The sequence below is a fragment of the Leucoraja erinacea genome, chromosome 3 (assembly GCF_028641065.1).
Source record: "Leucoraja erinacea ecotype New England chromosome 3, Leri_hhj_1, whole genome shotgun sequence".
Lineage (NCBI taxonomy): Eukaryota > Metazoa > Chordata > Chondrichthyes > Rajiformes > Rajidae > Leucoraja > Leucoraja erinaceus.
Window position 1 is genome coordinate 32,072,709 of NC_073379.1, and position 24,993 is coordinate 32,097,701.

The 24,993-nt window shown below is 43.1% G+C and overlaps 1 pseudogene; it reads right to left on the minus strand.

Annotated features, from left to right (window-relative positions):
• Window positions 1–10,372: 10,372 nt before the first annotated feature.
• Window positions 10,373–11,484, minus strand: LOC129694040 (protein FAM110C-like; annotated as a pseudogene).
• Between the last annotated feature and the right edge of the window lie 13,509 nt (window positions 11,485–24,993).

The following is a 24,993-nucleotide window of genomic DNA, read 5'->3' on the forward strand; positions in this document are numbered from 1 at the left end:
AGCTGTATTAAAAAGTAGAAATGCTGGAAAAACATCATTCAGCAGGTACTGGATGGACAAAATAAGAAATGAAATTGCTGAACACATCAGCACAACAGACAGCCTACCATGTTTTCTCTGGGTGCCTGCTCTGCCACCCACCAAATGGAGCTCAGGGCCTGGCAGACATTGACGCAATGACTACAACCTGACTGTTCAACACCCGGCTTGAGATCTAATTATTCCTTTGGTTTATGTTTCATTCACAACAAGAAGAAGCCTGGTTCAGCAACTTGAATGTTCAGTAATGAAGGAGATTGCAAAGTATGGAGAATACTGTCCAGTCCATCATAACCACTGACCTCCCAACCATCAAAGGGATCCTCGGGAGACACCACCTAGAAAAGACTTCCAATACTATCAAATTGCCACACCACCTCTCCACCCCGACTACACTATCATTTCACTCCTATCATAGGGAAGTAGTTATAGGAGTTTAAAATCAGTGGCCACAAGGTTAAAAAATAGCTTGTCCCTACAACCATTTGGCTCGGGAACACTTTGGTTGTGATAAGGACTCCATTTTTTTTTTGCACTAGTATTATGTTTATTAAATTATTGATTTTTTGTTTGTAACATCTTGTCTTTGTGTATTGTGCTTACAGGCCTGTTTGCGGCTGCAAATAAAAATGTAATTGTTCCGTTGTTGGTACATGTGACAATTAAACACTCTTAACTTGACTATTAATTGCCATTGGCAAAAGATAGCTCTAAACATCTGTCATTGTATGAGTACGTAGATGCTTCCCAATGTCTGTCCTGAACAACATGGCTCAAGTCTTCAGAATAGTCCCAATTACGGGGAATGGCCTCTCCAAACCACCCAAATCACCCCCCTTTACTATCTCAGAGATTTCAATAAAACCACTACACAACCTTCTAAATTCAAACAACAACAAAAATTGTTCATGTAATCTCGCCTCCCAACTTTCATCAGAAGTGAAAATGGATGAAGATTTAACAGATTTTTTTTTAAAATTATCTGCTGAGTGCTTTCTCTGTTCTTTCATATTTCAAGCATCTGCAGGTTTTACTTTTGCTTTTTGAGGCATAACCGGCCACAGCAGAATTATTTCCTAAAACTTGTAGGAGAAGATGAAGCAATTGATAGAATTGAAAACTGATGGTTCAGCATCAACAGCAGAAGGCTGCAATCAAGAGATAACATTTTATTCCTACCACCCATCCTACATTAGGTCACAATGCTCATTCTCTTGCCTATTTTGTTATTTGTGCATGAAATAAGGTCCTTTAAAAAGATAGAATATTGAAAGGTTGCAGACATCATAAAGATATTCCTGCAGAATGCTACAAGAAAGGTGTGAATATGCAACGATTGGGATGCTTTGGGAAATGGCAAGTATCTGTGAAAGACTGGGCTTCACTGGTGGTGACATCGTGGGGTAATCATGTGACCCACTTGTTGCCACTGAGTCTAGGGTGGGAGATTGCAACCTTCATGTTGTCCGCCCTGTTTCAAAGAATGCAATCAAACTGGCGTGCACAATAAAATAAGATCAAAAAGAACAAGTTGTCCTACAACTTAAGACTGTGCACGCCATACGCAAGAAGATGTTTCTACTTTGTTTCTATGCGCTGAATCTGTGATTGGGCAGAGGAGGAGTTGCCTCCCATTCATGTGACCCACCTGTCACCACTAAGTCTGGACCCCTGACGAGGTTTGGACTCCAGTGTTCGATTCAGTGTTTCACTGACCCAGACTAGGGAGGGTAGAAGATCCGGAATCAACAAAGGGAGTTCTATAATTTTGACACAGTGACAAGGGAAGATATAAAGTTCCAAGATAGGATGATGGGAGACTTGGAAAGTGAATTGCAAGTGGCATTTACCATTTGTCGATTACCTTTCTCCATGCTTATACTAGAAGTTGTGAACAGATGTTGTGATTAAGATACTTTGGCATTTTGCTGCAGTATAACATAGATGGTGTGCTAGAGTGAGAGGGTATAAAAAGCAACGGTAATGAATGGAATTTCAGAATAGCAGACAGCATTGTCTAGAATAGTGTTGAATTTATGGAGTGTTGTTTGTTCAGGCAAGTAAAGTCTGGTCTGCCAAGTTTCCAATTTGTATTTCTTCGATGTTGAAAATTGCCTTCAGTTTTAACGGACTACTTGATCAAATACTTCCTCTCTGCTGAGGGCCATCATTTTCATGTCACCTTTGGAATTCGGCTCTTTTGTCCTTACATAATGAAAACTGGATCTGATGGTGCCGGTGAAAAACAAGCTGGCGATCTGTAAGTGGGTTATTGGTGGAAATGCTTTTGACACTTTCCATTCCTTTAAGCAGATTGATGTGGTGGTAATGAGTTGGATTGTTTATGTCCTTCCATTTGTAGACAGAGGCTACCTGGACAATTTTTCACTTTGCTGTGTAGACATCAGTCTTGTTGCTGTAATTGAACAGTGTGGATTGCTTCAGCTAATTCGGGAAGTTGACTGTTCAATGCTAATCAAAATTGTCAGGCCTTTTCTTGCATTCAACACACTCAACCATCTCTTCTGTAAGTGGAGTGAAGAAAATTAACTTGTGTAAGGTGAGGATTTCAGGAGGAAAGTCCTATTTTGCTAGAGCCCGCTGGGGGCTCCAACAACAAGACCCGGAGCGTGGCCTTGCATCGCCCGGCGTGGCTTTAATGGCCGCGGGACAATTGCCATCGCCCGCCGGGGCTTTGACTCTGACATCGGGTGGGGAATGGGCAGTGCAGGGGAGAGATAAGTTTTTTTGCCTTCCATCACAGCGAGGAGGAGATGCGCTGTGATGGATGTCTGTGTAAATTGCGTTGTGTCTTGGGTCTTTTTTTTCATGTGTGTATGACTGCAGAAACAACATTTCATTTGAGCCTCTATGAGGTTCAAGTGACAAATACATTGTATTGTGTGTGTATTGTGTATTGTGTTGTGTATTGTGATCTTTACATTTCATATTTTGTATTTCCCTATTTCCACTCACCAGCATGTGACACCAGGAGTAATGCAGATTTACTACCCTCGAGGTCTAGCTTTTTAATCTTTTGTCTAACTCCTTCCAATTGCTCCTCAGGACCTCATCCCTTTTCCTACCTATATCTGAAGAAGAGTCTCAAGAAGGGTTTTGTGTTCAAGAAGGCTGCTGCACCCGCTGAGTTTCTCCAGCAATTTTGTGTACCTTTGATCTTCCAGCATCTGCAGTTCCTTCTTGAACACTCCTACCTATATCATTTGGGCCTGCCCTCCTCCTTGAAAAACTTCTGTAGTTGTTCCAAGACATCATGGACCATGCCAATAGGAAGGCAGCAGAAAACAATAAAACACACCCCAAAGATCGGAAAAGGTAATCAAGACTTTATTTAAGAGCTTTTGGAGCATTCTAGTAGATTGCTCATTGAGCAACGATTCAACTGCTCCTTAAATACCAAATTTCCTTTTGATGTAGGAACTTAGAAACATATAAAATAGGTGCAGCATAAGGCCAATCGACCCTTCGAGCTAGTCCCACCATTCAATATGATCATGGCTGATCATCCAAAATCAGTACTCCGTTCCTGCTTTTTCCTCATATCCCTTGATTCTGTACAGTGAAAGGTGAATAATGTGATTTCCTTTTCCTGCAGGCACTTGAGCCTTTTCACATTGTCCTACACCAATCATAGGTCAAGCACCTCAGAAAGATGCAGATTAACAAATACATTTCAATGGCACCTAGCGGCAGATATAAATTGCACCCAGCGGCAGGCAGACAGATGTCCCGTTACCCTTTAGATCTCATTTTCTATTGTAATCACCATTTGCTCTTTCACAGAGGCAAAACACCATCTTGCATTATCATTTGTTGCCACAGATCTCCCACATATCTCCCAAACTAACGAGTCCCTTATCCCTGTGGTTCTGTCTGTCCTGTTCCTTCCCTACTGTGCCACAGAGCCAGGCTCAATGCCACAGAACTAACTGTTGGTGCTGCTCTCCTCTGACAGTGGATGTGGAGAGGATGCTTCCACTAGTGGGAGAGTCTTGGACTGCAGGTCATAGCCTCAGAATTAAAGGACGTTATTTTAGGATGGAGATGAGGAGAAATTTCTTTAGTCAGAGGGTAGTGAATCTGTGGATTTCTTTGTCACAGAAGGCTGTGGAGGCCAAGTCAGTGGATATATTTAAGGCAGAGATAGATAGATTCTTGATTAATACGGGGTGTCAGAGATTATGGGGAGAAGGCAGGAATGGGGTTAGGAGGGAGAGATAGATCAGCCATGATTGAATGGCAGAATAGACTTGATGGGCCCGAATGGCCTAATTCTACTACTATTCCTTATGACCTTAAGATCTCATGACCTCATGACAGGTCACTTCCCCCAACAGTATTCAGATATACTCTAGGATATTACTTCAGAAAATAAATGTATCTTTAGCTCACCTGAAATATACCTTATCCTCAGACTTTGTCCACCATTTAAAGGTTATCTCATCCTTTCAATTTTACTTGAGACTGTAGGAATGTTCCCCGGATGCTCGATTTTCTTCCCTCCCATATTCCAAAGGTTAGTAGGTTAATTGGCTGGTGTAATGTATACTTTGTTTATCTGGATGGTGGGAAAACGAGGATGGAGCTGATGACTATGCAAGAGAGAGTAAGAGCAGATAATTGGAATTGATCGGGTTGATGTGAGTCGGCGTAGACTGCATGGTTAAATGGCCTCCTCTGCAGTATGAAATATCTGTGCAGCTGTGTCTTTATAATTGTTGCCGCCCCCGGTTTTCACTTTTAGTTTAGCTATTAATCTTTGTATTCTCCTATTGCCTTCTTTTGTGAAGACAAAATCGTAAATATTTGTTTAATATCCATGCTAGTTCCTTATTCTCTAATATTTGTTTTCCTTCCCAGCACCAAAGGGAATTCCTTCCTATTTACGGGCTGGTGGAAACTTTCACAATGCTTTTTATATTTTTAGTGTGTGATATTCTCCATCATCTATATTATTAAAAGTCTCATCTTGACCACTTCCCGTTAGTGCTGTATATTGATTTTAGAAAAAACGCTTCCCTGTATCGCTGTGATTTTTGGCCATTTACTCACAGTCCTCCTCCGCTGAGCCAGCCCTGAGGGTTTTTTTTTCCCATCGATGAAAAAAAAAAAAAATTATCAGTGTTTAAAAAACCTTGAGATCAGCTGATTGGTCCTCTCGCCTGTCAATCACCGCGATTAAGGTAATCCGGGGGGGGGGGGGGGGGGGGGGGGGGGGGGGGGGGGGGGGGGGGGGGGGGGATGGGGTGGCGCGGGGGCAGGACTACAAAACCCTGGATGCCTGCAAGTGTGTCAGTCACTCTGCAAGATTGCGAGGGAGAGGCCACGACTGTCATTGTAAGCTGTGAATCAACTGGACTGTGAGTCTGCAATGTACATGGAATAATTGATATGTTAGCAATTAATGACAATGCCATGAGATGTTTGGCCTGCTGCCCTGCCTGTGCTTGAAACTGCAATGCATTATTTGGTCCGACTGTGTTTAGAAGGAATAAATGCTTTATTAGGTCCGATGTGTTTAGTCCAAATGTCCCACTTATTTTGTGACTTCTGCTTAGTGAACAGGTCGCGCTGATCGCGTAATTTCGGGTGAGTGCAGAGGTCACGCTGATTGCGTAATTTCCGGTAAGAGTAGAGGTCACGCTGATTGTGGAAGTGCCGCTGACTGCGGAAGCCCCACAGGTGAGAGGCCGTGCTCAGCTGTGTGAGTAGATTCAAGAAAGTTTACTGTCTTATATATGGTGTGTATGTGTGTGTGTGAATATGAGTGCGTATGTGAGCGTGTGTGGATGTGTGTGTATGTGTATGTTTGTGTATGTGTTGTGTGAATGTATGTGTGTGTGTATGTGTGTGTGTGTATGAGTGTATGTAAGTGTGTATGTGTGTGTGTGAGTGTGTGTGTGTGTGTGTTCAACTTTGTGTGTTTGTGAGTGTATGTGTGTGTGTGTGTGTGTGTGTGTGTGTGTATGTGTGAGTGTGTGTGTGTGTGTGTGTGTGTGTGTGTGTGTGTGTGTGTGTGTGTGTGTGTGTGTGTGAGTGTATGTGTGTGGGTGTGTGTGTGTGTGTGTATGCGTGTGTGTGCGTGTGTGTGAGTGTATGTGTGTGTGTGTGTGTATGTGAATGTATGTGTGTGTGTGTGAGTGTATGTGTTTGTGAGTGTATGTGTGTGTGTGAGTCAGGCACGTGCCGTCAGGGTAGGCAATTTAGGCACTGCCTACCCTGACTAAAATTATAAAATGGTAATTACTAAATATAAATAGTAAAGGCATGGGAGAATTATGCCTATCTAAGAGATTGATCTCTTAGGTAGGCATAATTCTCAGTGCCTTTCACCCGCAGCACTTGCAACACGTGAAGCTCTGTGCAGCCCACGTGCCGTCAGCACTGCTTCTAGCCGTCAATTTCAAGGTGAGCGGAAGGCAGCAGAAATTCTGCCTTTGCTGTACTGTGCAGGTGCAGCAGCCTATTGCGTATGCGCAGCGCTAGTTTCTTGGTGGGTTTTTCAAATATGGATTGCCATTATCTTAAGTGTATTTTAGGAAACAAAGAGAGAAGAATGGAGTTTGTGTACCAAAAATGTGGTAAGTACATTTCTTGGTGCTATATGTTTTTAAATAATGTATTTCCCTGGGTGGGAGAGTTCCTTTCACAGCGTTTGGGGAGTCTGGCCCAGGGTAAAGTTGTGGTGAGGGCAGGAGTGTTGTGAAGGAGGGGGACGGGATCATGCCACTTGCGACGCTCCTTGCACAGAGGCGTGCAATGCCACCGCATTGAGGCTGGGGGGGGGGGGGGGGGGGGGGGGGGGGGGGGGGGGGGGGGGGGGGGGGGGGGGGGGGGGGGGGGGGGGGGGGGGGGGGGGGGGGGGGTGTGGCTGTGAGCAGTGCCGCCAGGCTGGACAGCGGAACTGATCGCCACCTCAGCGCTTTCTTCCGGCACCCGCTCACCTCTGGCAGTTCTCCGTCTAAAAACCTCTCTCCTGCCGCTCGCTGGCCTCACTCATGTCAGCTGCTTATGGCAAATCCTTAAATCCCGTTAGCACGATACTCGACTGTGGGAATTTAAGGATTTGCGGGAAGCGGTTGACATGAGCGAAGTCGGCGATCGGCAGGTGAGAGGTGTTCAGACGGAGAGCACCAAAGATCATAGAGCTCTGCTCTATAATCTTTGGAGAGCACTGAGTGGGCTGGCAGATGGCACTGTTGTGGCGGCCAGTTCTGCTGTCAGGTCCCGGCGGCCGCTCGCAGCTACGCGAGCTGCTTCTATCCCCGGCTACAGTGCGGTGGCTCGGCGTCCAGAGCGCCGTGGTAGCGGTGAGTGAGTGAATTACTGGCATTATCCCCGACCCCCTCCTTCTCAACACTCCTGCCCTACCCGCAACTTTACCCCTGGCCCGACCCCCCCTATAAGCTGTGAAAGGAACTCTCCCCCAAATTGGTCCCTTGAACAAATGTTGTCATTCAATAAGATAACAACTGATTCAACTTTTCCCTGTGCTTCCGTTTTTCCCACCATCTCTCCACATGCCATCACACTTCACTCCCCCCCCACCCCCCACCCACTCATTTAGTAATTCAGAATAAAGGAGACTTGGATGCCTTTGGAAAATCGAATTGTTACTGTCTTTGATTTTATTTTTTATTTTTACGGAGCGAACAATCTGCGCATGCGCAGCTTAAGTTTTTTTTAAAAAGCTGACTGACTGCCTACCCTGAGTAATTAATTACTCACGGCACGTACCTGGTGTGAGTGTATGTGTGTTTGTGTGAGTGTATGTGTGAGTGTATGTGTGAGTGCGTGTGTCCGTGAGTGTATGTGTGTGTGTGAGTGTATGTGTTTTTGTGTGAGTGAGTGTGTGTGTGAGTGTGTGTGAGTGTGTGTGTGAGTGAGTAAGTGTGTGTGTGTATGTGTGAATGTGAGTGTGCGTGTGTGAGTGAGTTAGCGTGTGTGTGTGTGTATGCGTGTGTGTATGCGTGTGTGTGTGTATGTGTGTGTGTGTGTATTGGAATTGGTGGAGAGGTGGAATATTGCGTTGGGGGACCAACCCTGCCGTGTGAAGCTGGGACCCAACCGGTCCCACTTAGTCTAGTTTTTGATTTATTTTTTTCAACTTATCCTTCGCTAGTTTCCAAGATTTTACCTCTGCCAAAACTTTGGACAATTTGCTCATTTAAAGAACTTTGCTTTCAAGCTAATATGACCAGGATTTGAATGCAAGACATTCCCAGAAAATTAGAAATTAGAAATTAATGCAATGTGTAACTGTGCCTGTGTACTGCAGTGAAAAAAACGTCTCTCTTGCTGTGGATCTTGCAGTCTTCAGGAATTAAATTAAAAGCAAATGCTCTGTTGTCCAAAATTTAACAAAAACATTTACAAAAGACAATCTTAATTACTGATAAAGTCACACTGCTGTGCATAGGCAATCGTGGCACAGAACTTTAAGTGACAGGGAAATTGGGCTGTGGAAGCTGAAACAAATTCTGAAAATGGAGCATGCTGAGATCCTAATCTTTAGAGGCAGTTGGCAAATGGTGAAAGATTCCTTAAAGAGTGAGAGGAAATATTGCTGGCAGATCACTCTGAGCTCTTTGTGAGCTTTTGATTGAATGATCGAAAGATATAAGGATTTGAAACATCTTCCGCCCATCGAGTCAACACCGACCATTGATCATCTGTAAACACTAGTTCTATGTCACCCCACATTCACATCCTCTCCGAACACACTAGGAACAATTTACAGAGGCCAGTTGATCTACCAACCCACCCAGGGAGAGGGAACCGTTGTGGGGGGATGTTTTTATGTTTTAATGTTAAATTTCTTCTTTAATGCTATGTCGTATTTTTATTAGTGTGCTGCAAGGACATCTGAATTTCCACTGTAAAGGGGATTAATAAAGTATTTATTATTATTATTATTATTATTATTATTATTATTATTATTATTATTATTATTATTATTATTATATTATTATCTTTTAGATGTGGGAGGAAACCAGAGGACCCAGAGGAAACCGATGCAGTCACAGGGAGAATGTGTATACTCGACACAGTCAGCACCTGAGTTCAGGAGCAAACACGGGTCTCTGGTGCTGTGAGGCAGCAGCTTTACCAAATGCACCACTGTGCCACTTTTTTGTTGGTTACATTTTCTCCATCTCTTTTTTAATTAGAAGCAAATGTACAAGAATGAAACAATCATGATATAAAATTATACAATTAATGTACAGCTACAATTTTAACTTTTTAACTTTAAAATAGAGGAAAATAAAAGAGAAAGAACAAGAGAGAGAAAAAGTGAGAGGTGCAAAGATAGAACCCCTAGACTACCAAAGTAGTGTAGCCAAAGAGTGGGTAAAAGAAAGAACAAAAAGAAAAAGAGAGAGAAAAGTGGTGATATACCTGCCTCTCGTCTCCCCCCACCCACCTCACCCAACCCATAGTTGGATTTAAATCCAAAGTTGCGTTGCGCCATACTATCCTTGTAAGAATTTGGTGAAGGGTGTCCATGTCTTGAGTAAATGATCTGGTTTTTCTGCTAAGCCAAGTCTAATATTTTGAAGATGTAGTGTCTCGGACATGTTTGTAATCCACAACTTAACAGTAGGGACTGATGTGTGTTGCCAAAATTTAAATATTCATTTTTTCGCCGTTATAAGGCCATAATTAAGGAAACGTCTTTGAAATAATGTTAGCTCAGAACAGGCTTCTGACGTACCTAGAGTGATCAGTCGGGGTCCAATTTTATTTTAAGTATTTTAGAAAAAATTTCAAAAATTCCTCTCCAGAAATTATGTAACTTTATACAAGAGGCAAAATAATGGGTTATAGTTGCTTCCTGAAGGAGACATTTATCACAAATAGGAGAAACATTTGGGAAGATCTTATTCAGTTTAGACTTTGAATAATAGTGTCTGTGCAATATTTTAAATTGTATTAGCGAATGCCTAACATTAAGAGAACAGTTGTGTATGTATGGAAGACTTTCCTCCCATCTGTCTTTTAGAAGCAGACCAATACATCTGTAAATAAAATTGAACAACTCAGACATCTTTTCATTTGCACAATTTGTTTTATTGTATTAGTTTTAATATATTAATGTTTAAAATCCATGCATTGAAGGAAGAATATATTACAGCCTATTTGTGGTCCTTAACCGGGCGTCACCCGCAGGACAGCATATGTCAGCATGTGACCAGGCGCACGACATGATGAGGCACCCAGATGTCGCCCCTGGATTTTGAACATTCCAAAATCCAGGGGCGACAGGGAGTCACCGCGCGTTACTACATGCGTCACCACGCATCACGCCACGTCACAACCCGACTACGACGCGACAACCTCTTTTCAGGTTGTCACCAAAAATGTCGCCCAAGTGGGACACGCCCTTCATGCTTCAAAACCTGAGGGCAAGGCTTTTGAAGGCGGCGACGCCGGCAAATTTCTCCCTGGCCAGGTTCTCGATCACCTCGGGCTCGAGTCCTCAGTGCTCGAAGATACTGTCCAAGCTTGAGTAGGCTCAGGAGAAGCGGCAGCTGAAGTCAGAGTTTGATCGCCGTAATCCACCTTCACTAACCGGCCGCTTGAGCGCCTCCTTGGGGCGACTTGCTGCTGCTTCTCGTGGAGCTGCTGGCATGGTTACTTGTGCACACTGGGATGCTGCTGGTGTGGTGACTGGGGCTTCCTGGGGTGCTGCTGGAGTGGTTACGTGCACCCTTGGGTGCTGTAGTTACTTGTGCACCCTGGGGTGTTGCTGGCGAGGCTGCTGTTTCTCCCTGGGCTGTTGCTGGTGTGCTTACTTGTAAGCCCTGGGCTGTTGCTGGTGTGCTTACTTGTGAGCCATGGGCTGCTGCAGCCTCTGTACCCTATGCTGATTCTCCCCCTTCTGACTTTTCTACTCCCGTTGCCAGCCCCTGCTGCATGTCACCCTGGCCGCTAGAGCCGGGCAGCCACCGCTGGAGCAGGCTGCCACTACCCTTGAAACAGCAGGAGCTGCTGGTGGCCGCTGCTCCCCGCATGAACTCGCACTTCTGCCAGTACATGACCAGCGAGTCGGGCCTGAGCTGCCGCTTGGATCTGGAGCGACGCACAATGTCTGGCGGGAGTCCCAGCTGCCCACTCTGCTGGCGGCTGCCAGAGATAAAGATAAGTCTTCGTGTTGCTGCTGGCCCCGCTGCCACTGCTGCTGCCATCCTTGGAGGCAGAGCTGCCCAAACCATTGGGCTCCACTTTGCACCCCCTCGCCATCGGGCTCTTCAGGTATTTGGCTTTGACGGCTACCAGTCTCTCCACGGCGCTCTGCCAACCGCACCTGTTCCCCTCCATTTGACTGCGGAAGTAGCTGGGACCTTTGGTCAGGAGCCTGAGCGGCAGAGAGATGCTCGCTTTGGGCGGCATGGTTGCAGTGGGCGCGATCTCACTCTGCATCTTACTTTGATCCAGCCAATACATTTTAATATCCACGAAGAAGCAAAGACCAGGCATTTCTTGAGCAATGACAGGCTATCTGCAATCGCATTAATCCGCATTCACTATGACGTTGCCCATAACTTGGACAACGTTGTGACTAGAGTTGCACAGTTACATTCTCGGAAAATGGAACTGGAAAATATGATTTATGCCTAAATGGCAATATATGTCGGCCTGCCACGAGTGGTGTCAAAGTCTTTGAGAGGAACACTGAACTTGTCTGCTAATCCCCCACATTTTGGGAGCCCAAACATGTCACTGCAAGAAGAGGTAGAAGGCAATCCTCAGTTCATTAATGCTTTCGAAGGCCTGTTTCATTCTGCAGTCATAGCTGCGGAATGACACAGGGCTTGGAAAGCGTTAATGAACTGAGGACTGCCATGAAAGATAAAGTCACACTTTGGGAGACCAAATGGGCCACTGCAAGAAGAGGTAGAAATAGGGCCACCTACAATAGTGTACTGCGGAATGACACATACTTTGATAGCATTAACAAACTGAGGACTGCCATGCTAGATATACTGGTCTGAGGTGCTATATCATGGAACCAGAGACGGCATATAGGCTAAGGCCAATGAATGCCCTTGCATTAGTAGGACTAGAGGTAAATGGCAATATCCATTCAGGAGCATCTGAATGATTTTGCAGCATCATGCCAGCATGTTGAGTGACAGTGAACTTAGAACTCATTCCAGTCATGCTAGTAAGCAAGGGTCAACAATAATAACACTGAGTGATTTTTTTTAAAATTGTACTTACCATGCTACTCACCTTTATGTTACATTTAGTAGGAGCACCTGAATGATTATGCTGCATCATGCCAGCATGTTTGATTGTTTGGCAAGCTATATGATGAATTGTGAATTTTATACGTTATGTTATATTATATATTTTTATATGTTATTGAATCAAAATCAAGAATTATAAATTCACATTTCAAAAATGGTTTCACAATTCAGTGATATTGATTTTCACTATTCCATGCTGATATTTGAGAATACATGAGGTTACATGCAAAAGTGATTTTCAAAAATCCAGTTTCTGTGTAGTACGTTCTATTGCATTTATAGGAGAAATAACGATTTCCCCAACAAAATACTGATTTTCAGCCATCAAAATACGGAAATGCTCTGTGAAACTTGGCAGCTGTACAATTATTCACAATCACATTGTGTTTGAGAAATTAAAATGTGATTTGTGACATTGTTTATGAGTCACCATGGAACTGGAATTCGTTATAATAGTATGACAGTAAAATAGGATAGTTTGAAAGCGATCATAGTAATGCACATGTTTAAGAAGGAACTGCAGATGCTGGAAAATCGAAGGTAGACAAAAATGCTGGAGAAACTCAGCAGGTGAGGCAGCATCTATGGAGCGAAGTAAATAGGCGACGTTTCAGGTCGAGACTGAAGAAGGGTCTCTGAGTTGCTGAGTTTCTCCAGCATTTACGTCTACCATAGTAATGTAAATGCACCATTTAGTTTGACTTCAATTTTCATGATGGAAATTGAAGTCGAACTAAATGTTGTATTCATATCACTATTCCATGTTGAAAGTGATGTGAAGTTGTTATGTCAGGAGGGCCATCAAAGGTGCACTGCACACACTAGCACAATCTAACAGTAATAGGCAATCAAATCAACACACAAAAAATATTTTCTAAAAAAAGTTTTCTTTACTGCAAAAACTCACAGTATTATATTTGCAGTTTTATGCATGCTCCTTTATAACATTTTACATAATATTTTACAACAGTACAACTTGATTATTAAAACAAGGTCAACTTCAATTCTTGATTTTTTAAAATGTATACATCAATGACCCCCAATCATGCCATTCCACCCACTCATGACTCTTGACTAAACCAAAATTAATTTTGAAATATTGGCCATAAATTTGGTGCAAAAATGCTCCAAAATAAAGCTCAGAATGCACCAGAGAGCATCTACAACCCTAGTCCAGTCACTCTACACCTCTGTCCCCCACCAGGAAGGTCTCAAAGCCCTCCGGTTCTTCCTCGACCGGAGAACCAACCAACCCCCATCTACAAATACTCTCCTCTGTCAAGCTGCTCCTTACCCTTAATAACTTTTCGTTTGACTCCTCCCATTTCCTCCAAATACAAAACGGAGCTATGGGCACATGCATGGGCCCCAGCTATGCCTGTATCTTTGTAGGGTATGTCGAACAATCCTGGGTCTAGGCATACCAGGGCCTCAATTTGCATAGAGGACAAATAGATCAACAGAGGATGCCATCTCTCACCTGGACAGGCAGGGCACGTACGTTAGGATGCTCTTCATTGACTATAGCTCTGCATTCAATACGGTCATCCCCACCAAGCTCACCACCAAACTCCACCAGCTAGGCCTCAGCTCGCCGATATGCGATTGGATCCTGAACTTTCTGACGCGGAGCGACCGCAGGCAGTGAGACTGGGCCCGCACATGTCCTCCACTATCACCCTGAGCACCGGCACACCACAGGGCTGTGTACTAAGCCCCATGCTCTACTTCCTCTTCACTCACGACTGTGTTCCTGCATTCGACACCAACACCATCGTGGTTTGCAGATGACACAAAAGCGATTGGGCTGATCATCAACGGTGATGAAACAAAATACAGAGCGGAGGTGCAGAACCTGGTGGACTGGTGCGCACGTAACAACTTGTCACTAAACACCTCCAAGACCAAGGAGCTGATTATTGACTTCAGGAGGTCCCATAATGGAGAATACACCCCAATCTCCATTTACGGGGAAAGTGTGGAGAGAGTGTCCAGCTTTAAGTTTCTGGGCACTCACATTTCAGAGGACCTCACATGGTCCACCAACATTGGGCTGGTCGAGAAGGCACAGAAACGATTGTTCTTCCTGAGGACATTAAAAAAGACTGGTCTGCCCCAACAGCTGCTGCCAACATTCTACCGCTGCACCACAGAGAGCATATTAAAGTATGGCATCTCGTTGTGGTATCTCAGCTGCACGGAGGCGGAGAGGAGAGCTCTTTAGCGCGTCGTCCACAGAGCACAGAGGATCATTGGGACACAGCTACCAGCCTTGGAGGGCATCTACCACACACGGTGCCTCAGGATGACCATCAGCATCCATAAAGACTCCTCACACCCTTGTAACGGACTGTTCGAACTACTTCCATCCGGCAGATGTTACAAGGCCTTCTTCGCCCGAACCTCCAGACTCAGAAACAGCTATATTCCCAGAGCTATAGCGGCTCTGAACCGGCCCTGCTGAGTGCCCCCCACCCCCCTGGACTGTCTCCTTCGGATGGTCACGTCACACAGCTTATAGCAATGTTACAAAATTTTGAGATTTTAAAAATCAAGTCTGCAATTTATCCCATCAGATAAAGCATAACAATAAGTTTAATTTGACACCAAATTCACTTTCATATCTCAAGTATTAAAAAAGTTATGGCCATTTTCATACTCGGAAATTAGCATCTTGTTCCCTATTGATTTTCAATGGACATTACAAAAAAGCTGTGATCTTGGATAGTCAAAAGCCCATTTCTTAAGGAAAGATTAACATTTTTAAATAGCCTAAGTGTCCAAAGATTATTCACAAATAATTCACAATATAACATGATTTTTATATCTAATTTACATTAATTTATAGGCCAAATGGAAGGAATTTAGTGTTCAATTGCTGTAAATAAATGCCCATTTAAATCGGCTTTCTAGTGGGTTCATGTGGAACGCGCTGGTTTAGAACGTTGACATCGTGCTGGAATAGTGCCCTCAAATGCCGAGAAAAATACTGCGGGATATAAAAAGCCCAAAATGAACTACTCGCTATAGATAACTTGAAATATAGGGTTATATATATGCCCCATTTAATGTAAAAATAAGGTACATACCTTTAATTGTTTGCTTTATAAAACCCTGGGGCTGCGAGAGGTTGCGGAATGAGACGCTAATTTTAAAACTATTATAACTATATTATCGAGGCCTATAAAACTAATAACACCTTTTGCGACCGGGTCTTGCAGCGATTTTTCGTTAATGATTTACTAGGCTGAACATCTGCGATTAGTACAGCCTAGTAAAAATCGTGTTTTAAACCCACCCCCTCCAAACAGCGCCAAAATCACACACAAGGGGTGGGGCAGATGCTCAGCCACGATTCAGGTAGGTTTTGTAACATACCTACAGCTTATTTATTTATTTTACTTTTCTTTTAAATTGGTTGGAAGCTGCATACTAAATGTTGTTGCACTGACGTGCAATGACAATAAAAGATATTATTATTATTATTATTATTATTATTATTATTATTATTATTATTATTATTATTGGTATTCATCTGGTGACAGAGGTCACAATGGTGAGTCTGTTGTGCCCTGTACAATGGGACTGATTAAACTTATTGTGGGTGTCAAAGCTGGGGTGATTCACCTGGGAGAGGTCAATGGCATTTGGTTATCGTTCCAATGGATCTGATGGATTTTTCAGGGACCATTGATGTCTTCGTTAAAATGATGCACAAGAATAATCGTTATTTATGTCATAAATCTCTCAATCCTGATGCTTTTCCACTTAAATTTAAAGAATAAAACTTTATTTTCTTAGAATTGACCAAACTTTAAACCTGCATTCACTTTAGCAAGTCAATCAATATATACATAATATATTGCTTTATTAAAATCATTGCACAGGAAGCAAGAGTGTTGCTTGTTCATTTGGAGCTATTAACAGAGAACAGATTTAAAATAAACATTTAAATGGCTGTTAAGTATTCTGGGATTTCCCTGAGGTCATGAAATGCCTCGGTTTATTCTTACTTGCCACACGTAACGCCGCTTCACATTAAAAGTGCATGCTTGGAGTTATAGCTATCGAGTCATACAACATGAAAACAAATTCTTTGGCCCACCAAGTTTGCACAAACCAGCAAGCATCCATCTATAATAAAATCCTACATTAATACTGTTTTATTCTCCTCACATTTCCATTTATTGCCTCCAGATTCTACCATTCATCAACACACCAGGGACAATTGACAGTGGTCAATGAACCATAAAACAGCATGTCACAGAGTCATAGAGTTAAACTAAACTAAGTGGGACCCGTTGGGTCCCATGTTCATACGGGAGGACTGGTCCCCCAACGCAAAATTCCACCTCTTCTCCAATTCCAATATTGGTGGCCAGTGGTGGTGGGGGGGGGGGGGGGGGAGCGCTAGTATGGGTGTTGTGAGCTGAATGGACTGGTTTCCAGAGGGCTAGTATGGACATTGTGGAACAAATGGATTTTTGGGCTGGGAGCTTAGTCACTCAAGCCTGTTGTGCTGGCAACTCACTCACTCATGGCTGGTGGGCTGGCAGTTGACTCACGGCTATTCCTTGAAATTACATTTCAAGCAGGGTGCAAGACCACCAAATTCAAGTTCAGTTCCATGCCACTTCAAGCAAGGTGCAAGGTCACCAAATTCAAGTGCAGTTTCATGCCTTTTCATGCAGGGTACAAGGCCACCAAATTCGAGTGCAGTTTTATGCCATTTAAAGCAGAGTGCAAGGCCACTAAGTTCAAGTGCCGTTTCATACCACTTCAAGCAGGGTGCAAGGCCACTAAATTCAAGTGCAGTTTCATACCATTACAAGCAGGCTGCAAGGCCACCAAATTCAAGTGCAGTTTCACACCACTTCAAGCAGGGTGCAAGGTCACCAAATTCAAGTGCAGTTTCATACCACTTCATGCAGGGTGCAAGGCCACCAAATTCAAATGCAGTTTCATGCCACTTCAAGCAGGGTGCAAGGCCACCAAATTCAAATGTAGTTTCATGCCATTTCAAGCAGGGTGCAAGCCCACCAAATTAAAATGCAGTTTCATACCATTTCTTGCAGGGTGCAAGGCCACCACATTCAAATGCAGTTTCATACAATGTCAAGCAGGTTGAAACCACCATAAAATCATACAAAATACCACAAAACACCACATAAACACCACACTCACCGTTCAGTAGACATTCCATGTGTTCAGTTGATTGACAGCTCAAACAGTCGTGACTTCTCCCTCTCCATCTTGCAGGACTGACCAACACCCACACTTCTGGGTTTTACAAACCCTCCCTGCCACCGGAAGGGGCGTGACCTTCATGGCGTAGCCTTCATGGCGTGATTGACAGGAGAGAGATTCTCAACATTTTTTAAACACTAATAACACTTTTATTTTTCATTGATGGGAAGAATCCTCTGCACCTGATAAGCGGATGGGGACTGAGTAATTTGACCACAAATCTCAACCATAAGTGGTAGCGTTTTATCTAAAATCAATATACAGTGCAAACAGTAAATTGTCAAGTTACCACCACCAACAGACATTTGCAGTGCTTCACTTCAAACCACCAACAGCCATTGAAGTATATCACTTCAAACCAACCCCCACCAGCAGCCATTTCACCAACAGCCATTGAAGTGTTTCACATCAAACCAACCACCACCAACAGCCATTTGCAGTCCTTCACTTCAAACCAACCACCGGCAACAGCTATTTGCAGCGCTTCACTTCAAACCAACCTCCACCAACAGCCATTTGCAGTGCTTCAATTCAAAACAATCACCACCAACAGCCATTTACTGTGCATCAATTCAAACCAACCACATTTTCATTTTCAAACCACATTAAGGTCAGTAAAACCACACTCACAGTTTAGTAGACATGTGTTCAGTGTTATTCACAGCTCAGACTGAGAGACGTGACCCTCTTGCTTCCCCCATCTTGCAGAGACTGACTGAGGCACTCAACACATCCGGGTTTTATAGTCCCTACGGAAGGGGCGTGGCCTTCAGGAGAGAGAATCTCAACATTTTTTTAAACATTAATAAATCTTTTATTTTTCAGCGATGGGCAAAATCCTCTTGTCCTGCACAGCAGAGGGGGACTCTGCCAAAAATCACAGCCGTAAGTGGGAGCGTTTTTTCTAAAATCAATATATAGAACAACAGGAAGTGGTCAAGATCAGACTTTTAGTAATATAGATTTGGACCCCATATGGGAAGAAGGATGTGCTGGCTTTGGAGAGGGTTTAGAGGAGGTTTACAAGAATGATTCCAGGAATGAGTGGGATAACATATGATGAATGTTTTACAGCCCTGGCCCTCTACTCGTTGGAGTTTAGAAGGTTGAAGAGAGACCTCATTGAAACCTGCAGAATAATGAAAGGCATAGATAGAGTGGATGTGGAAATGATGTTTCCCCTGGTGGGTGTGTCTTGGACCAGAGGTGATAGCCTCAGAATTAATTGCTCTCTTTTAGAAAGAAGGTGGGGAGGAACTTCTTTAGTCAGGGGGTGGTTAATCAGTGGAACCAATGGCGACAGAGGGCTGTGGAGGCCATGTCAGTGGATATCTTAAAGGCAGAGATAGACAAATTCTTGATTAGAATGGGTTATGGAGAGAAAGCAGGAAATGGTATTATGAGGCAGAGAGAAGCCATGATTGAATGACAGAGTGTATACAATGGCAGCTTGTTATGTAACACCCACCACCCTTTGTGTGAAAAAGTTACCCCTCAGATTCCTATTAAAACTTTTCCCCTTCAACTTAAACCTATGTCCTCTGGTCCACAATTCACCTACACTGAACAAGAGACTCTGTGCATCCACCTGATCAAATTCTCTCATAATTGTATTCTCCACTTTAAGATCACCCCTCATCCTCCTGCACACTAAAGAATAGAGCCCTAGCCTACTAAACCTCACCCTATAGCTCAGACCCTCTAGTCCTGAAAACATCCTCGTAAATCTTCTCTGTACCCTTTCCAGCTTGACAACATCTTTGGAATATGGGAGGCAAATGGAGCAATGGGTGGGAACTCACTCATTTTTAGGGAGATCATTCAAACTCATCACACCAGAAGTCAAGATTAAACCCAGGATACTGGAACGATGAGGCAGCTGCTGCACTAACAATGCCTGATGTTGACTTTGTGAATTGAAATTGGCTAAATGGTGACACATTTTGTTAGCTGGAAGAAAAATCATCGTTGTTTAACAGGGTGTTTCATGACTTTTCACGTGGAAGTACATTAATGAGCACATCAACCACATCTGGCATAACACATTAATCAGCTTGGTCCTGCTAATCACTTGTGCTCTGCTGGGTTGCATTGGTTATGTGGATAAAACATTGCATTGATGCAATGGGTAAGTTAGTGGACAAGTAACCCTGAGAGTGGATAAATTGTAGATGCTGGAAGCTTGATCAAAACTCAAAGTGCTGGAGGAATTTAGCAGGCCAAGCAGCAGCTGTGGAGCTGTGGACACGTCACCTGCCCATTCCCTCCACAGATCCTCCTGGTCCACTGAGTTCCTCCAGAACTTTGTGCTTTGATCAGTAACCTGAAATCCCAGACTAATAATCCAGAGATCAAAGTTCCATGACAGCTGTGGAATTTTAATTCAATTAATATTCCAGAGTGTTTCAAAAAGAACAGTAGTTCTTAGTAATGGTGACCATGAAAATACAGGATTGCTGTAAAAGCCTGCCTGTTTCTTTGCAGCATTGTTTATTCTATATGCTCCATTCTCACTCATGGGGAATGCTATTGCATGGTATTGCATGTGGAATTCTTCTTGTTGTCCCCATAACTGTGTAAGAGAGGTTTGAGACAAAGTCTTGAAGTCAGGATAATGCACTTTAGCACCAGTCATACCATGCCTTGTTGACTAACAACTGTAAAGAATTGCAAAACATACTTGTACAATTGAAGAGGCTAGCTCTAAAAATCAATCATCAATGAAGCTGAAAGAAGCACTTTAAATGTCTGCTGTTGAACATGAATTAAGAGGTGCAAGGTGAAAGAAGGGCATAAGCAGGACCAGTGAACTCTGAAATTGCAGCTTTTTGCTCAAATTAGTATCAATCTCCCAATTCTATAAATTCTGCACTGGTGTCAGTCACCTAATCATTTAAATGTACATGTTTGGGGAAATGTAAGAGCTTTTATTTTCATAGTAGTATGTTTAACGCATTATGAAAATGTATTGCACAAATGCACACACATTTTAACAGGCTGAATGATCGTCGGTTGGGGGGAGGAGGAAGGTCCCAACTGGCTGCCACAGACAAGAAACTAATGGGAACTAAAGCTACACATGCACTTGCAGCTAGATGGTACAATACCTGAAGTCAGGTTGTTATCTCTGGTCCCCAATAAAACATAATATAAAATATTAGATTTTGCACCTGGAATATCCTCATACATATCAGCAACATTAAAATCTTAGCCACCTCACTCAGTGCAATTTAAACTGATCTTTGTGCCCAAAACAGTTTTCAGTGTGAAACAAATATACATGTTGTTATTTTGATTATTTTTCAGATATTAATTTATAATTGTAGCAACAGTGGGTACACCTAATACAGGGTTAATTTGGGGACCAACATGGGCTGCATAGTGGCGCAGCGTTAGAGTTTCCCCTCTCATACTAATGGGGCTGACCCACTGTACGAGCTAATTCAAGAGTTCTCCCGAGTTAAAAAAATAAATAAAACTTATGGTAAGCACGTAGAATGTATGTCGCGGCTACGTCGGAGCTCGGGACGTCTCTGAGCGGCTCTTAAAGCTAACGGCAGGTACTCGGGAAAATCGGTAAGCTTGTTGAAAAATGTCCACGAGAGCCCTGAGTACCTAAGAGCAGCTATTACCATAATTCTCCGAGTTCGAATCAGGGGAAACCAGGGAGAATTAGCTCGTACAATGGGACAGCCCCATTAAGCTATGTCCTCTGGTTCTCGATTCCCCTACTTTTGGCAAGAGACTCTGTTCTATTCCTCTCATGATTTTGTACACCTCTATTGGATCACCCCTCATCATCCTGCACTCCAACAAATAGAGTCCTCATTTCTCCTTATAGCTCAGGTCCTCGTGTCCTGGCAACATCCTTGTAAATCTTCTTGGCACCCTTTCCAGCTTGACACCAGCTTTCCTATAACATGGTGCCCAGAACTGAACACAATACTATAAATGTGGTCTCACCAATGGTTTATTTAACTGGAATTTGACCTCCCAACATCTATACTCAATATTCTAACAGATGAAGGCCAATGTGCCAAAAGCATTTTTGACCCCCCCCCATCTACCTGTGACACCACTTTCAATGAACTCAGTATTTGCACTTAGATCCCTCTGCTCTACAATATTCCCCAGAGCCATACCATTCACTGCTTAGATCCTGCCCTTGTTAGTCTTTGCTTAATGCAACACCTTACATTGCTCTGTATTAAATTCCATCAACCATTCCGCAGCCCAACCGATCAAGATCCTCCAGCAGAAGGCAATGATGATCCTGGTGGTCTGTCTGCCCAACGAGCAGATGCTGCGAGTCTCCACCTAGAGCCACATTCACAAGCCAGAGTGCAGCCTTCTACCTCCCATCTGAACATTGAGTGGATGCAGCGCTTGCCCCAACCCACCCAACTCCTGCCCTCACAGGTAACCTCTCAGCACCACACTGCTGGCTGCCTCATTGATTGATTGATAACCACCAGTGGAGAGTTGGGATTTGTGTCTGGTCCAGACGTAAACGATCACAGTACAGTAAAGGCAAGGATTTACCCCAGATCATCCGCACCACATTACATCCCATTCAGCACCTTGCTTAATGTATCAGGGCGTATTTATTCATGCGATCTCAACCTGGAGGTGTAGGAATACAGCAGTCTGAGGAATGGCTTAAGAGGGTTACCAGTAAATTTTGGTGCGCCATTGGTGTACAAAGGGACCAGGTTTGTATGGCAGACGGAATTGGAAACATGGATCAGTATCAATGAAGATACTCCTGTGCAGAGGCAGTAGAGTTTAATAACAGACCCTAAGTAATGTGACCAAAATAGATTTGATTGTAATTCCACCACAGAAATGTCTCTTAGTATTATTAGTCTTGTGTTGGACACCCAATTCAGGTTCAGCATTTAAGCTGTTAATGTGTTTTTGTGATCTTTTCAATGCTCTGTGTTAGACAGTAAGATTAGTGTTAGAATTCTATGAGGATGTTTCTTTTAGGCAGTTGTGTGAATTGAGGGTGTTATGCTTTCACTCTGGTTCTATGGGATCCGAAGTGTCAGATGTGGACATGTGGAAAATCATGTTTAAAATCATCTCCCTCCCTCGAGTATGTTCTTTGTAGCATGAAATATTTTTAAAAAGGCAATTTATTGTTGCAATATCAATAAGAGAAATATTCCAGTAAATGTCCAGCTACATGCCCAGTCTATCTAACTATGCTGGAAAACAATATTATGGAATGGATTTTTGTTTTCTATATTCTGAGGAATTAAATAATAATTCTCGAGGCTTGGGCTGCCTTTGTTGTCATTATTTGCAATTCCAGATCTAATAAAGAATTCCTCCAATTACTAATGTCTATTGAGATCTGCTGCAATCTGTAATTATTCTGATATGTCAACACTTTCACTTAGTAGTAATATTTCAACTAACAGCCCAGGGCTCACTCCAAATTTCTTCAACGCCGGCTGCTAATCTAAAGAGTTCATCCCGTATCACGACGGGAGACCCTTAGCAGGAGTGATGTTTGAAACAAGATAACAATATTAACATGCCTCACAACTGAGCAAACCAGGCCCACAGGCTGATGTCACTCCAGACAGGAGGGAAATCATATTACAACATCATAATCCATTTTGCAGAAGATTTCTCGGTAGAACAAAAATAATCAATAATTTCAAAATGACATTGTTAAGCAATTTAAAAGAATAAGAGTGAATCTTGACAAATTTAACAGTTGTCCACATTGCATTGATATAATAGCAATATATAATTTATAAGTTAATCAAGCCGACGAATATTTATCTTTAACTAATATTAGCACTGAACAAACATCAGTCAACTAATATGGATGATGTTGTTATGAGAAAATAACTTCTAATGCATCTTTGTTATTTTTCCAGTCTATCAGAGGAAGAGACCAGGTGGTGACATTTGGTCCTTGCTGAATATCAAGAGGTTGCTTGTGTGGTCCCTGGCAGCCTGTTAACCATTTATAGTTCCTGTATCACTATATATTTAAAATAAATTACCATATATTTTGGTTTAAGTAACTATTCCCATTATGTGGACACTCCTGGTAAAATTGTAATTATTTCCCCTTTGCATGCCAGCTTTTAGAAGACATTACAAACCTTCTTCGAGAACTGCTGCAGTCCATCAGATGGACAACCTGAACTAGCTGGGTCACCAAACCAATGGTGCAGAACACTCTAGCATGCCATCCTATGAAGAATTGGTAAAGTTGTCGAGTTGGTGCCTCACAGAGCTAGAGAACTCAATCCTGACCTCGGGTGCTGACTGTGTGGTTCTCTCTATGATTGTGTGGTTTTCCTTTGGATGCTCTGGTTTCTTCCCACATCTCAAGAGGCACGTGGGATAGTAGGTTAATTGGCCTCTGTAAATTGACCCTAGTGGAATGCCTACATGGGGAAAGATAGAACCAGTGTGATCTATGGTTGGTGGGCTGATGAGCCTGTTTCCATGTCGAGGTGCTGCACGGCAGAAGGTCATCCCAAGCTGCTGTGGCCACACCCAACAAACGGCCTGGCTTGCCATCACAAAACTGGGAATCAGGGATCCATCTAGAGAGGAAAGCCACCGAGCCCAGCCACTGCTCGGCCCGTGGACCAGACAGGAGGTGGTTGGGAATGGACTGGTGAGCAGATCGGCTGCGGGAGGAAGTGCAGTGCACTTCAATGGTGCAGTGGGCTGCTGGAGGTCCAACAGTAGCCTGGGGCTTGGTTGGACTGGCACTAATCCAAGAGGCCAAGCACGTGGACCGGATGCGGCCCGCAACTGCATGGAGCAGTGGAGTACTAAATAACAATGGGGACTTAAAAATGGCACTAAATCTGGTGACTGTATACCAGCTCAGTGTACTACAGCTATACACTTGCACTGTATCTGGGATGATTATCTAAGAAATATCTAAGTGCTTATGTATAGTGATACTTGTACTGAATTGTATACATAAATGAATTTCACTGTACTTTGGTACATGGGACAATAATGTACTATTGAACTATTGTATCTTTCAATCAGTCAAATAGTGATGATTTGATTTCTTCTAGTCTTCTTATCAGTCACTACTTCATATCCAAAGAGCTGAGACAGAACATAAACCTTCTTCACTGCATGCAATTTAACTTGTTAAAAACCATTGGGCATGGTTACCTGCTGCATCAGTAACATTGACAGATATTTATTGTGCACTAAAATCACTCAACACTGTTAGCCTCGTTGGTACCTGACGTTGTCTGGCTGTCTCATTTTCAGTCCCTTAGTTCTATTCCTCTCGTCTTTACCCCTCCCCTCCCCCCATTGCACTATTTACATCATCAGATATTCCAAAGCTCTCATTAAACAATTAATCATTTTTGTAGTTTATTCTTGTTTCCGTTACCCAATGCACCAATTTTTTATGAATAGTATGTACAAT